Consider the following 12346-nt stretch of genomic DNA (forward strand, 5'->3'; position numbering starts at 1 on the left):
ACTCAGCGAGTTTCATGTGGCGAATATAAATTCGAAGATGGGAGACTAAAGGGCAGACGAGAGATGGAACGAAGTGGGGAGAGAGGCCGAGGGATAAAGGAAGAAGTGCGCGAAGAATGGAGAAAGAACGTTGAAATGGACCGGCAGCAAAATGGATGTTATTCAGTACTCACGGCGTCTAATAACTGGAAATGAATTGCAAATACGTCGTCGCATCACAGCCAAAAGATTTTCTGCAAAAAAGCAATCTGACCGATCGTTCGTTGGGTCAGGATGAGACCCGTCTGTCCCCCAATATCAAATTTCGTGGAATTCCGTCCGTTCTGTAGCAGTTACGTACGCAGAGACGGAGGGGAGGCGTCTTAAAAATAAATAATAGCAGAAAGAACCCCTTCGGCGACGCCGATGGGGCAAGCCCTCACACTGCGCACTGTGCAGACAGCCTTGGCGACGTAAAACTCATTTTTAATATCTTTCTTATCCAGAAGGTACACGAATTATGGGCCTCTAAGAACTACACGGACTTTCTGCTAGAAAAGGAAAATCACGAAAATGTTTTCTGACGGCGGGCGGTTCAGGCCGTGGTTCGAACCGACGCCCTCTCGAATTACTGCGGTTGAGCCGCCATGTTGGCCATCGCGTCGGTGAGCGTATGGAGGTCGTCAGAGTACTGCAGGGTCACGCGGGTGGCCGAATCAAGGAGCACGAACTGTGAAAAGGGCACGCGGAAACAAGAAACGCATGCAGAGTGTTGGTTGTCACAAGTACGAAACGGACGTTAAAGCAATTTGTGAGCTGGTTTAAGCAGCACTGTCTTAACTAGCGATGGCACCGAAGGCTAAGGCATCTTATTGATTCAGAAGACGACTGAAACGGGACGCGGAGGAGGATGCAGAAGAAGAAGAGATGTTTTGCGAACCCTTGACCTCTACAATCCTGTAACCATATACATCCGCCATGTTTTACATCGCATTATTATTCCATGTACGATGCACGGTAAAGACGTAACGCGGCCTTTGAAAAGGGAGGCAGTTCGTTTGAATAATGTACAAGCGAACTCGTACAGAATGCAGCTACTGGATGGCAGGAGAGACCCAGCCAGTAACCAGGAGACGAGTAGATCCTCTAAGGGAGGAGAGAGAGAGACTCGTGGGCTCAGCTGCGTTAACCACAACTTCCCATTTTCAGAACCGTTAATGCAGCAGAACACAAAAAACCCCAAGTGCCCCGAAGGATCACGCGTGTTTTTTCAGGGTCCCCCGTGGTTGAGGACATGACGATTTTGACTCATTCTGTGCTAAATACGCAACCCATATCTTCATATACTTTGGTCCAATGCTCGTAAATGTATATCCTCCTTTTTTAAATACAATAAACACTTGATTATCGATCTGATTCAGTGCCTCAAACTAACGAATGTCTTCAAAACTGACGTCACATGTGCAGCTGGTATCCTCGCCCCAGCCGTCAAACTATGCCAATGGATTTCTCGATCGCTACTTGTGAATCAACCTGTACCACGGGCGTTGATTTTCAATTGGACTTGCTTGTACTTATATGTATAACTGAAATATATACACACAAATTTCCCATCCGCGCAGAGATTTAAATGAACGGCGCAGAAGACAGGTTATTTGATCGGAGGATCGTGACAAATTTATTGCTCGTGATATACGACGAGACGCAACTGCACGTGGACTGCCCTGAATCGCAGATGCGTCTGCGCTCGCGCGTAGAAAAGGCACGTCAAATTATGCGTGCACCTGCTGGAAAGAACACGTGTTCGCTCAGATAAAGACGCACCAAAGAGGACCTTTTGTCTTCGCGTTCGTTCCCACCTGTTCGAGGCAGTGGCTGACGAAACGTCATCATATGTCGTCACCAAGTTTGGCAATTAACTGTCTGCCTGCCTTTAATGACACATTCTCAGTCGCACCAATTAATAAACAAACTCCATGTAGCAAAAGTCCTTCTTCAGAACTTTTCAGTACTCTCCGCTGGTCAAGATTTTATACAACTTCAGTGTTCATTACCGTGTTCACAACAGAGCACTATCGATTCCTGTCCTAAGCCAGATTAATCCAATTACTCTGAAATATATTTTAGTATTATCCTCCCATTTATGCTTAGGTTTTCCAAGTAGACCTTCACTTCACGTTTTCAAATTAAAAGTTTGTATGCATTTGCTCATCACTCTCATTCGTGCTGCATGCCTAGCCAATCTATATTACATTATTTGATGTCATATTCGTATTACTAATTTGTACGGTAAAGGGTACGAACTATGGACCTCCCCATTACGCAGTTTCAATCAGCGTCAGCAGGAGAGCGCAAGGAAGCGACTTCGACGTCGCGCGGGAAGTGACGGCGCACGCGTTCAGTGGCGTGACGTCACTTGCCCGGGTAACGTCGTCTCAAAACGTCGGTTGCGTCGGTATCAGCAGCAAGAAGTAGGCCGCTTCGCTAATTAGCGCTATTAATTAAAGTTGCCGCTGAGAAACAAAAGACGTGTTACGTTCCGGGAGCCCCAGTTACAAAAAGCCTGTTCAGCAGGAGTTATTAAACGTCGAATGTGATGTTAGGATTGATCATCACGTTTTATAACGGCGCTTCTACAACTGATCACGTTTTCCATCGTCGAGTGAGACAGGAAGATGACAACGAAAGATGAACAGAGAAGGATATGTAAGGAGGCGGCTGTGTGGCCCGTCTTAAGATAACGTCCACAGTAAAGAGTCTGCAATAACGGAGAAAGACGTGGACGGAGCTCCAGCGAAATCTGACGTCGTGCATTTTGCAGGAAAAAATTCAACCGACGCGAATTTTTTTTAAAAAAAAGTAGAAAATGATCCCAGGGAGTTGCTTAGGAAACTGAAATCTGTGCAGTAGACAAATCAGACACAGGGCCGGAATCTGCCTCTTGGTTCAAGTGTCAGATCAAGACCTGGCAACTTATTCCGAATTTTGTGCATTGATCCCATCGGCAGGGCTGTCCAAAGAATACACGGCAAGAGATTACAGTTCCCGTACGCAGAAAACGCAGTTTCGAATCCCGATGAAGGCATTACCCGCATTTACCTCTGCTGATGTTGACCTCGCAGTGACCACAGGGGTCACGCACTGAGGTCAAAGAGGCGATTCCTTAAAAATATTTACTTTTACTTTAAAAGAAACGATTTCAGAACGTGCGCCCCTTGCTGTGACGTAGCCTTTCGGGCCGACTGACCATCAGTCGCGCGAGCAGGCCAATCGAAAAGGCTGATTTATTTTACAAAAGCCGCGTTCTTTAATGGGTTCTGAAGACATTACAGCGGCGAATATGTGGATTGTGGTTTGTGAATCTTGTATGCGGGGCATCAACGTTTCGGCGCCACAAACCAGAAGTCCGGGGTCAACATTCTTTCAACTTCTTAGCAGAATTAAAAAGTTGTTCTGAACCGAACGCGAAGAAAAGGCGGACATTGACAGCGAGCGATTTTAATTTGCATCACGCACTGCGTGGAAATCATGCAAACTACAAAGATCTTTTAATTAACCAATTCTACAGAGTAGAGTCCTTTCTTGAGAAGCTGATAAATGCTAAACTGGACATGAAATCCTACGACTCTTATGAAAGCCGAAGGTTCGCAAATGCACGCCCCGACACCTATTCATAGCCAGCTGAATCCAGTCCAAACCTGTCCGCGCTGCTTCTTTGAAATCCATTCTAACTTTATCCTCTCGTCTCCGCTTAAAAGTTGAATGCATTTCTCACCTATCACATGATATTCAAACATAAGAACAGCTCTTAATTAACTGTTAAAACGATGTTTTTAAAATATTTCTCACAAACAAGTGTCAAAAGTGAACGATGGTTTTTTTTAAGGAAATTGTTGATTCCCAGAATATCAGAAGACAGGAAATAATATTTGGACGAATAAGTTGGCGGTTCTAACGTACATTTCCAAAATTATTAATTTCCTGAATATTAATTGTTCCTACGGAAGCGAAGAATCGCATGAACAAGAAGTTTGCAGCGTTAGGCTGACCGAGGCATCTACCAAGAATCGCGAGGAACGGGTCAGGACGTTGGTTACGTAATAAAAGCAGAACTTTGAACTCTTCAGATTTTAGCAACAAAACTTAGATTTTACTCACTTGCTTAATTATCCCCCGGAAATGAAATTAATCACACGGCCGCCCAAATCGTCTCGAAGGAATTAATTTATTGCAAAAGGCAGGAGTTGAACGCTTCGGTGAATAAAGCCGATTATGACGGAAATTTGCACAGTATTTAACTATAAAGATATTTTGATACGAATGAGTTATTTTATAAATAGGACAGAGTCACGAATGATTGGTGTTGAGTCACGTGTTCTCTGTACGTCAATACGTGTCTCTTTCACGTGCGACTACGCCTCAAGTTTACTGCAACCGACTGTACCACGTCGTAAAACACGAAGCCTTGCGGCCCAGTCACGACCATTATATGTGACAATTCCATAAACAGAAGAGCTATTAATTTACCTTGCAATTAGGGTATAAATTATAACTCGCCAGCGACGCGCCTCCAACTCCACAGTTGAACACTGACACAAAATCCGAAGGACAGAGAAGAAGCCCCGCTTAATTAGTTAACGACGCCATATGAAGTGATGAGGTTCATTAGTGCCGAGTAAGACGGGAGGACGACGAAGCGGCTATGGTATTATTCGAGCAGTCACCGGGACTCGCTGAGGAAAATCACGAGAATACTTTCAGAGCAGACGAAGATCACGTCATCTGGCACGCACTGGAGAGAAAATTGTGAGCTCGAGAGATTTTGTTCGTGAATCCAGACGAGAAGAAGTAAGTCCGAAGACCATGTCGTAAATGTGATGATAATATTAAAATTAATCGTAAACAGAATATAAGGTCGTGGACGGGAGTCACATGACTCAGAATAGGGACAAAAAAATGGCTGTTTTGAACCTTCTGGTTTGATGAAAAGCAGAGAATTTCTTGAAAATCCGACCGAATAGAAGCTTCATAGTTTTAAGGAACCAAAAACGCCATCCACGACCATCATGACGAAAGCTCGTTTGCATATCTCGTGCCTGAACTTAAATCACACACGTGCACTCTTCGCCCTCCCCAAAAGACTTCTGCATTACTTTCCTCTCATTTCTACATGCCCGGCCCATCCCATCCCATCAACACTTACATGCTAATACAAACTGCCGCTGAGTTCAAGACAGAAACAAAATGGCGTCCCCGGAATACCGAACTTGCGGGACTGAATCCCTAATTCTTCTGGTACTCTCTCTTCAGATTGGCCGATCCCCCACTCAAGTCGTCAAATGAATTAGCGTTATATATATATATATATGAAGAACTGTGGATGCAGCTCAGTACAAGGCGAGAAATGTAAATTCTGAAGCTCCTCCTAGCAGCCTCTCAGCTTCGCCATGTTTTTCGAGTGTTTATCGCAGCTGTTATGCGGGGTTCAGGAATGCAGGAGTACCTTGAGCTTGTCTGAAATGTGAAAGGCTGCTGAGGAGGGAGGACCTCAACCGGCTTCCAGAATTGAAGGAAGAGGAATAGTGCAGATCCTGAACGGGTGACCTCGAGGTGAAGACAGTCTCTTGCTTCCTGAGTCTTACGTAACGGCACAACACGTTTGCAAAATAACGTTCCAGAATGTGAGCAAAAAATAGCCGATTTCTGGATTTACAGTTCACTAAATTTGTCTGGTTATTTATGGCTGTAGGCGTGTCGAAATTTGATTTGATTTAATCTAAAAATTCCCTTACATCGTCACCGACAAAAAAAAATTTCGCCGCATCACACATGGACCACCGGTACGACACATTACGGTGATATCTCAGGTTCTCACGGTGAGTATGAACATTATTGAGTTCTGAGAATTTGCGCCGTACAGTCTGATGCAAACTGACTCACGTCTTAGACTCTCCTGCTGCTTCTAACTTCAGGGCGATGAGACCATTTAGTGACGTGGGCAACAAGCACCTCTGAAACGTCGATTCGTCACCAACAACACAGAAGACAGACACCGCCAAGATGTTATTAATTTAGATTGCAACATTTTCATATCTAGCAGATGGAATGACTCTGTAATCACTGCCTCGTTTGTTAAAAGACAACTGGACTCATCCCCCGTTTCGCCCACGCGTGGATAAAGTCGCTTCTGTACGAAGCATTTGGCAACGCCTGTCGCTGTACACACGGTCTGACAAGTATTCGAGACCCCCTGAATATGAAATTATACGCGATAAATTTTGGGAGGCACAGAGGTAAGACCACGAAGAACCTGCCAGATAGACGCATAAATAACACGCCGAATATAAAGATCTCAAGTCACTTACACAGACATCGCGTTCTTGAATTGCAATTAGAACATGCGATTAGGTGGTTCTTTTAGAAAGAGGAGGCTTTATTTGCAATAAATTACATGGAAATAAGTCATTTATTAAACCGCAACGAACGACTCGCCCGGCTGGCAGTCTGCCCGCTCAGCTTGCGTGTTCCATTTGTTTCACTGCGCGCCTTCACAATACCCAATAAAACAGGAAAGTGACTCTCCGATATCGAGACGAACTGCTACCAGCGTCGTTATGGCTGACGTCAATTCAGGTCTACAAAGACTAGCTGTCTAAGAAATATACTGCATTTTGTCACATTTTAAATTTTAGAAAATCACACGAAGTTTCATAAACTAGAAAGTCATTCAAGTACAGGCAATTACGCAACTGTGAACGCATAATAATACGGAGTACCGGAGTAAAAAGGGGGATGGCGAGTTGTCTGTGCCTCACGCTCCATCTGAATGGTTACAGTTCGTTACATCTGTTGTTCATAAATTCATTATACTCGACGTAATTTATTTTCTTAGTTGTCGCATTTTACATCAGCGCGACTGTCAGATGAAAAATGCCATACTGGTAAATTGCTCACCCGTCCATTTGACTTGCCACTGTAAAATTCTTGAACACAACTTTCAATTTAATTGTCACCCAATATGCATTTAAAGCTTCCGCTGCAAATTCACTGAGAATGTTTGGAATGCCAGGAAAGTATTTATTTATTTATTTATATATGTGTTTTGGTTTCGAGCTGATGTTTCTCAGAGAGACTTAACCCAGAGTCCGGGGCAGAACTGACACAACATAACTTATACCACACAGACTTTCAGTTCAAAGTTACGTTTAGGAAATGTAAACCTATAATTCAACAACAAAATGTAATTCAATAGGCAGGTTAATGATCTCGGATCACGCATAAATGGTCAACTTAATTTACTTTTAATGTAAAGGTAAGCTCATATTGCGCTTTATTCAAATATTAACTGCAGCGACGCCTAAATTCCGACGCTCAAAGACGCCCTTGAGGTTAAGAGAAGTTGCAACCGCGAACCGTCCGCCTGCAGTTTCTCGGAAGCAGTTACATGTGGCGGGAAATCCTCAAACCGCTTCACACGGACGCAAGAATGCGTCAGACTGATCCACGAACATGAGTCCGCTCGTACAGCAGATGGCGTATTTCGAAAATTTCTGGATAATTGTGTAGGCCTTCACCGAGAGCGGGCAAGTACTTTATAGCGGCAGTTGCAAGGCAAAGGTAAATATTTACAGCAGGAACACAATTAGCAGGAATAAAATCAGAAGAATACGTCAGCTCAGTCGGCCAAGTGACGGACTCGCTGCAGAAACGTCTGAGACGCTGCTGTCCAAAAGATACGGAGAGCGGATCTCCTCCCTGGGAGTAAAGACGGCCAGGGCGTGATGATGACTACCGTGGCTGGATATGGGCGTGGCTTTGTTTGCGTACTTCAGCGGAAGGCTTCTGACAAATGATGTAAGAACTTGAAACATCGCGCTAGTCCCAAGTCACGGAATAAGTTACTGTGTGGTAGGAAAGACGGGCTTAGCCATCAGGCTAGAAAATAAACAAGGTTCCTCCTTGGCTGTGAAACACCTGACTGCACTTTGACTTACTTATTATGTGATTAACACAGCCAAGCTCCAGCGAACTGAACAGCGTTTCGTGAAGCATCTGGATGCAAAGCATTAAAGACAATAAGTATCCTGGGGTCTCGGGTTCGATTCCCGGCGGTGCCCGAATTTATAACTTGTGTTGGGCAAGGCCATGGTCTAGGCAACACGGAGTTTTCCTCCGTGGCATCCCAACAATTACTCCATTCACACACAGAAGAAGGCAGTGGCAAACCACTTCTGGATCATCTGCCAAGAACGTATATGAACAGGTCCCAGTCCGAGAAAAGGATGGAAGGATCCTGTTCATATGGACCTGTCGTCAGACAGAACACTAAAAAAAATAAATTATTGGACGCAAGGAAGCTTAAGAAAAGTTTTATGTACGATCTGTGGAGGCAAAGTTCCATGCTTTCGTGCAACCAAACAGAGCGGATGAGCTTAATCCTCCAGCCACAGGGTGTAGAGAACAGAAAAGACGAGCAAAATTCGAAACCTCGATACGTCTTGCCCAGCTCAGATTCTAGCGAGCTCTCACCGAGTATAATATTAAAATATATAAACGGACAGGTTCGTTGTGAGCAGTTTAGGCAAAGTGGAAGCTGTTATGTTGTCAGCTTGACTCTTTGGATTCTGTTGCCAGAAAATTTCTCTAACCGTTAAAACCCAGTGGTAACTATAAGCACCACCTGCCTCAAAAATCATTAACTATTATGTCCTCGCTGTATATTGTTCTGAACGCGATACTTCTTTTTAAACAGAGTTAATTAATCGATCTTTGTAATGGTGAAGACTTGCGTTTTCTTTGCGGTACGGACTGAATCCCTAAGTATCATTTAGACGAGCTTCGGCTTCAAAGGGTTAATTAATCGCTTAGTTATTTATGAAGTTACGGACTTCTTATGATAGTTTATGTGTTGGTTTGTTTATACCAACTCGTGCTACGTAATTGCTGTCATGGATACTTCTGAATTCAACTGGGAAAAGGAGACAAAAACAAGAAAGTAAGCTTAACAAATACAGAAACGTATCAACATGAATCAGTTTACGCGCTGTGAACGGCGGTTTCACTCGATCGAGCACGACGACTCTGCGCTCTAGGGGCAGGAACGCAATTCATTACTACCGACTGACAAATGAAGGCTACTGCTTTCTATGATAAACTGCAGTGACTCCGCTCCACACTGCAGTCTCAGTCTTATTTCTTCTCAAGTAGCATTCAAATAGACAGTCGCCAAAAGCTCTTCCCAAAACTCATTACGAGTTCTAATTTGGCTAACAAAGAATTGTTATGCTAGTGTGACAGCGTAATAGGACCCTACGCTGCTACCGAGGCCGACAAAACAAAAACGCAGACCGAAATCTAAATTATTCGTAGTTAAGAAAGTAACTGCAATCTATAATATTTTACAAACGCGTTCGAATATTGCATAATTTCGTTAGAATGTTTCCTGCAGTCATTTATAATCAAACAAAAAGCTTCCATTTTAGTAATATACTAAAACAAATAAAAATATCTGTATTATTCGTCTTAATACACAAATATAACACTTTACGTGTTTAACACAAAGGCTTAACAGGACTAGAATTTTCTGCTCAGTAGGTAGATTAAGTTAAGTAAGAAGATCGTTACAAAACCAATCTTGGGCCGTTGGACTTTGAATCAGCTCAGTCCTGTTCAAAATTCGGTTGGTTTATGGTTTATCACGACTGTGACACAAATGTACAAATCAGCGAGATGAAAGATACAATACTTATACACAGTAACATGAGAATGCGTCTTAGTATCAATTTTACATAAAATGTTAAGTGTAGTACACACCTCGTCCTCCAGACGGTGCTCTAATACAGGACTGTCTTCTCGTGTTTTAATCCCACGTAACTGAACACACAACAACGCAACTCTGATCGGAGCACAAAACGTTATTCAAAGTTCACCTGTTGAATTAAAATACCTTTCAAAACTTAGACATTTACAAAACGTTCCAGAACAGCACAAACCACGCCAACCACTGATTCGCCATCTTGTATCGCAAACGATTTGCACAGTCCATTTGGTCAGTAAATATCGATCTTGGGGTTCTCGATTTTGATGTATGTATTTCACAGTAGATGGCCTTACTTGCTATGATGTGGCACTTCAATGTCACGCCCAACTGTCTCTTGTAATCGACTCTGCTGCACTGCAGTTTCAATATCAGCTGCTGTGAGGATGATAAGATAGTTGCGTTACTAAACAATGGCTCGTAACAAGAAAACATACAATCTCAAAGCATTCTCTCTCCCCCCCCCCCCCTTAGACTTCATGTTAAAAAACGGGTGTCATTTCAAGGTAAATTTGTTGAATTGTTGCAACGTAACTGAAAAAGGCACTTCAAATTTCCTATAAACAACTCGCTCCACCAGTACACAACACAGTCACAAATGCTTGTTTCTTATAAACTGGTTTTTAGTTCTAAGTAACTGTTTCAGTTACAATTATTAATGTACAGGTTTTAAGAAAGTGGCGTTCGCCTAATCTGGTCAATTATTTTCCCACTTTTGTGGAACCGAATGGTTAATTTCGGTGTACACGGCTTTTACCCCGAGCCAGATGAATCCATGATCGTGAGCTCCAGTAACGTTTGTGACGGAGTCGTAGAGCCAAACGCCAGTGCCCCGGGCGGTGTTCCAGGGTCACTGGGGTCGACAGAGCAAACCCACAGCTGATGAGAATATGAAGCCCTGTCGGGGTGAATGGTCGCCCCCCCCCCCCCCCCCCATTGTCGTGTCACTAGAGATGGATGTGACGAGAGACGGCTCACTGCCCAGGAAGACGCTGTACACATGGACAGATGCAGCTCTGTGTTTCGCCTTCTTACTTGGCGCCAGTCGTCCACAAAGATCCGATACTATGGAACCTAAGGTTTACAATAGCCCGACGCTAGAGCTTATGGTGAGCCAGCTTAGTCCATTCTGCAGTTTCACATATTGTTTGTTGAAGATTAGCTTTAGATATTATCCTCCCGTCTACGCCAAGGTCTCTCAAGTTGTCTATTTCCAAATGGATTTTAACACTAAAATTCTGAAAAATGTTCTCATTTATCTCATGAGTGTCCTTTCAATTACATCCTCCTTGATTTGATCATTCTAAGGATATTTGACAAATGCTGCTATCTAGTGGACACAGATGGAACCTGTAACAGGTAATACCAACGGAAATCTTAACTGATAGATTTCCCCTGTTTCGGTTATTATTTAACGACAGTCTTCCAATTAGTGAAGTCACTGAGCATGAATCAATTTGTGTTTAACGAGACTGTATTACAGCAGAAGTTATTTAGACATTTCAGCATCTTTAGTTTTGTAATCAAACACCTGCACTTCTGAATGTTCTACACCCCTGGTTGCTGATTTATTTTATCAATTGTTGTAGCAAGTATCGTCTGTAGGAACCCTGTCCCTTATATACCACGAGGGGCTGAATTTTTTAAAAGTTTTATTCCCAGGTAACATTACTACTGTGATTCCAAATGACCTGTCTTGTCATGAGTCACTGTAGTTACAGAATGTTCACCAACTCGAATTTCTACGGTATAATTATTGTCGTCTGAAGTGAGTGGTCGACCCAAGAACATGACCACGAGACAAAAGTAGCTTCTGCTTCGGGAGTCGACAGGTAGGTAGCTCTAACTGCACACGTAGAGGAGCGTCTGACCATCTTGGATGAATATGTGAAAAACGATTTGCGTACATCCCCATCAGTTGATTGGACGTTCTAGTTCAACCATTTTATACTTTCTCAGCAGTAGTTTCAAGTAAAAAAAAACCTAAATAAAATTTATTGCGATGGCCGGGAATCGAACCCGGATCAACTGCTTGGAAGGCAACTATGCTCACCATTACACCACCATCGCCGATACAGAACTGCGTTCGATAAAGGCCAATATATTTTCAAGCACTCTATTTCGTGTGGTAATTTGTCTAATAAAATAAGTAATTATTAAGGTATTTATCGCTAGTATTACTTGGGTAATCGTTCAATGCCAGGTTTAATTTAAAATCTTGCTATTCGCAAACACCATTCCAACAACTCAACCAAAAATTCTCAGCTTTTATAAATACATGTAATCAATAGTGGGTATGCTGTGTTGTGTAATTGTTTCTGTAGATGATTATCATAACTATGTAATTTGTATTTGTGCTATGACATCATTGGCTTGGGCCTATGACGGATCTGTGGAATGTAAATAAATTCTATTCTATTTCTTACTAGCGTTCATCAGTATCTGCTCAAAACGAAAAAAGTGCAATGAGAAAAATACTGAATGCATTAACAAATCGCGTTTCTCGATGTCACGTGATTATTTTTCATCTTTATCTGCATTCCCATGTCC

General features: G+C 42.9%; 1 protein-coding gene and 1 non-coding gene across 2 annotated transcripts in view; both read right to left on the reverse strand.

Annotated features, from left to right (window-relative positions):
- LOC110833080 (Krueppel-like factor 7) overlaps window positions 1–10020 on the reverse strand; it is a 102930-nt gene extending 92910 nt beyond the window's left edge. The window contains exon 1 of the mRNA XM_022070717.2: window positions 9793–10020. The gene's annotated coding sequence lies outside the window, so the exon portion shown is untranslated. The remainder of the gene's footprint in view (window positions 1–9792) is intronic.
- A 1774-nt stretch (window positions 10021–11794) lies between these two features.
- On the reverse strand, window positions 11795–11866 carry TRNAG-UCC (transfer RNA glycine (anticodon UCC)). The gene has a single exon. It is a non-coding gene; the product is annotated as a tRNA-Gly (tRNA).
- Window positions 11867–12346: the final 480 nt, after the last annotated feature.

This window comes from Zootermopsis nevadensis, unplaced genomic scaffold, assembly GCF_977971745.1.
Source record: "Zootermopsis nevadensis isolate Lab colony 2312 unplaced genomic scaffold, Znev_1.0 Znev_ptg000030l, whole genome shotgun sequence".
Lineage (NCBI taxonomy): Eukaryota > Metazoa > Arthropoda > Insecta > Blattodea > Termopsidae > Zootermopsis > Zootermopsis nevadensis.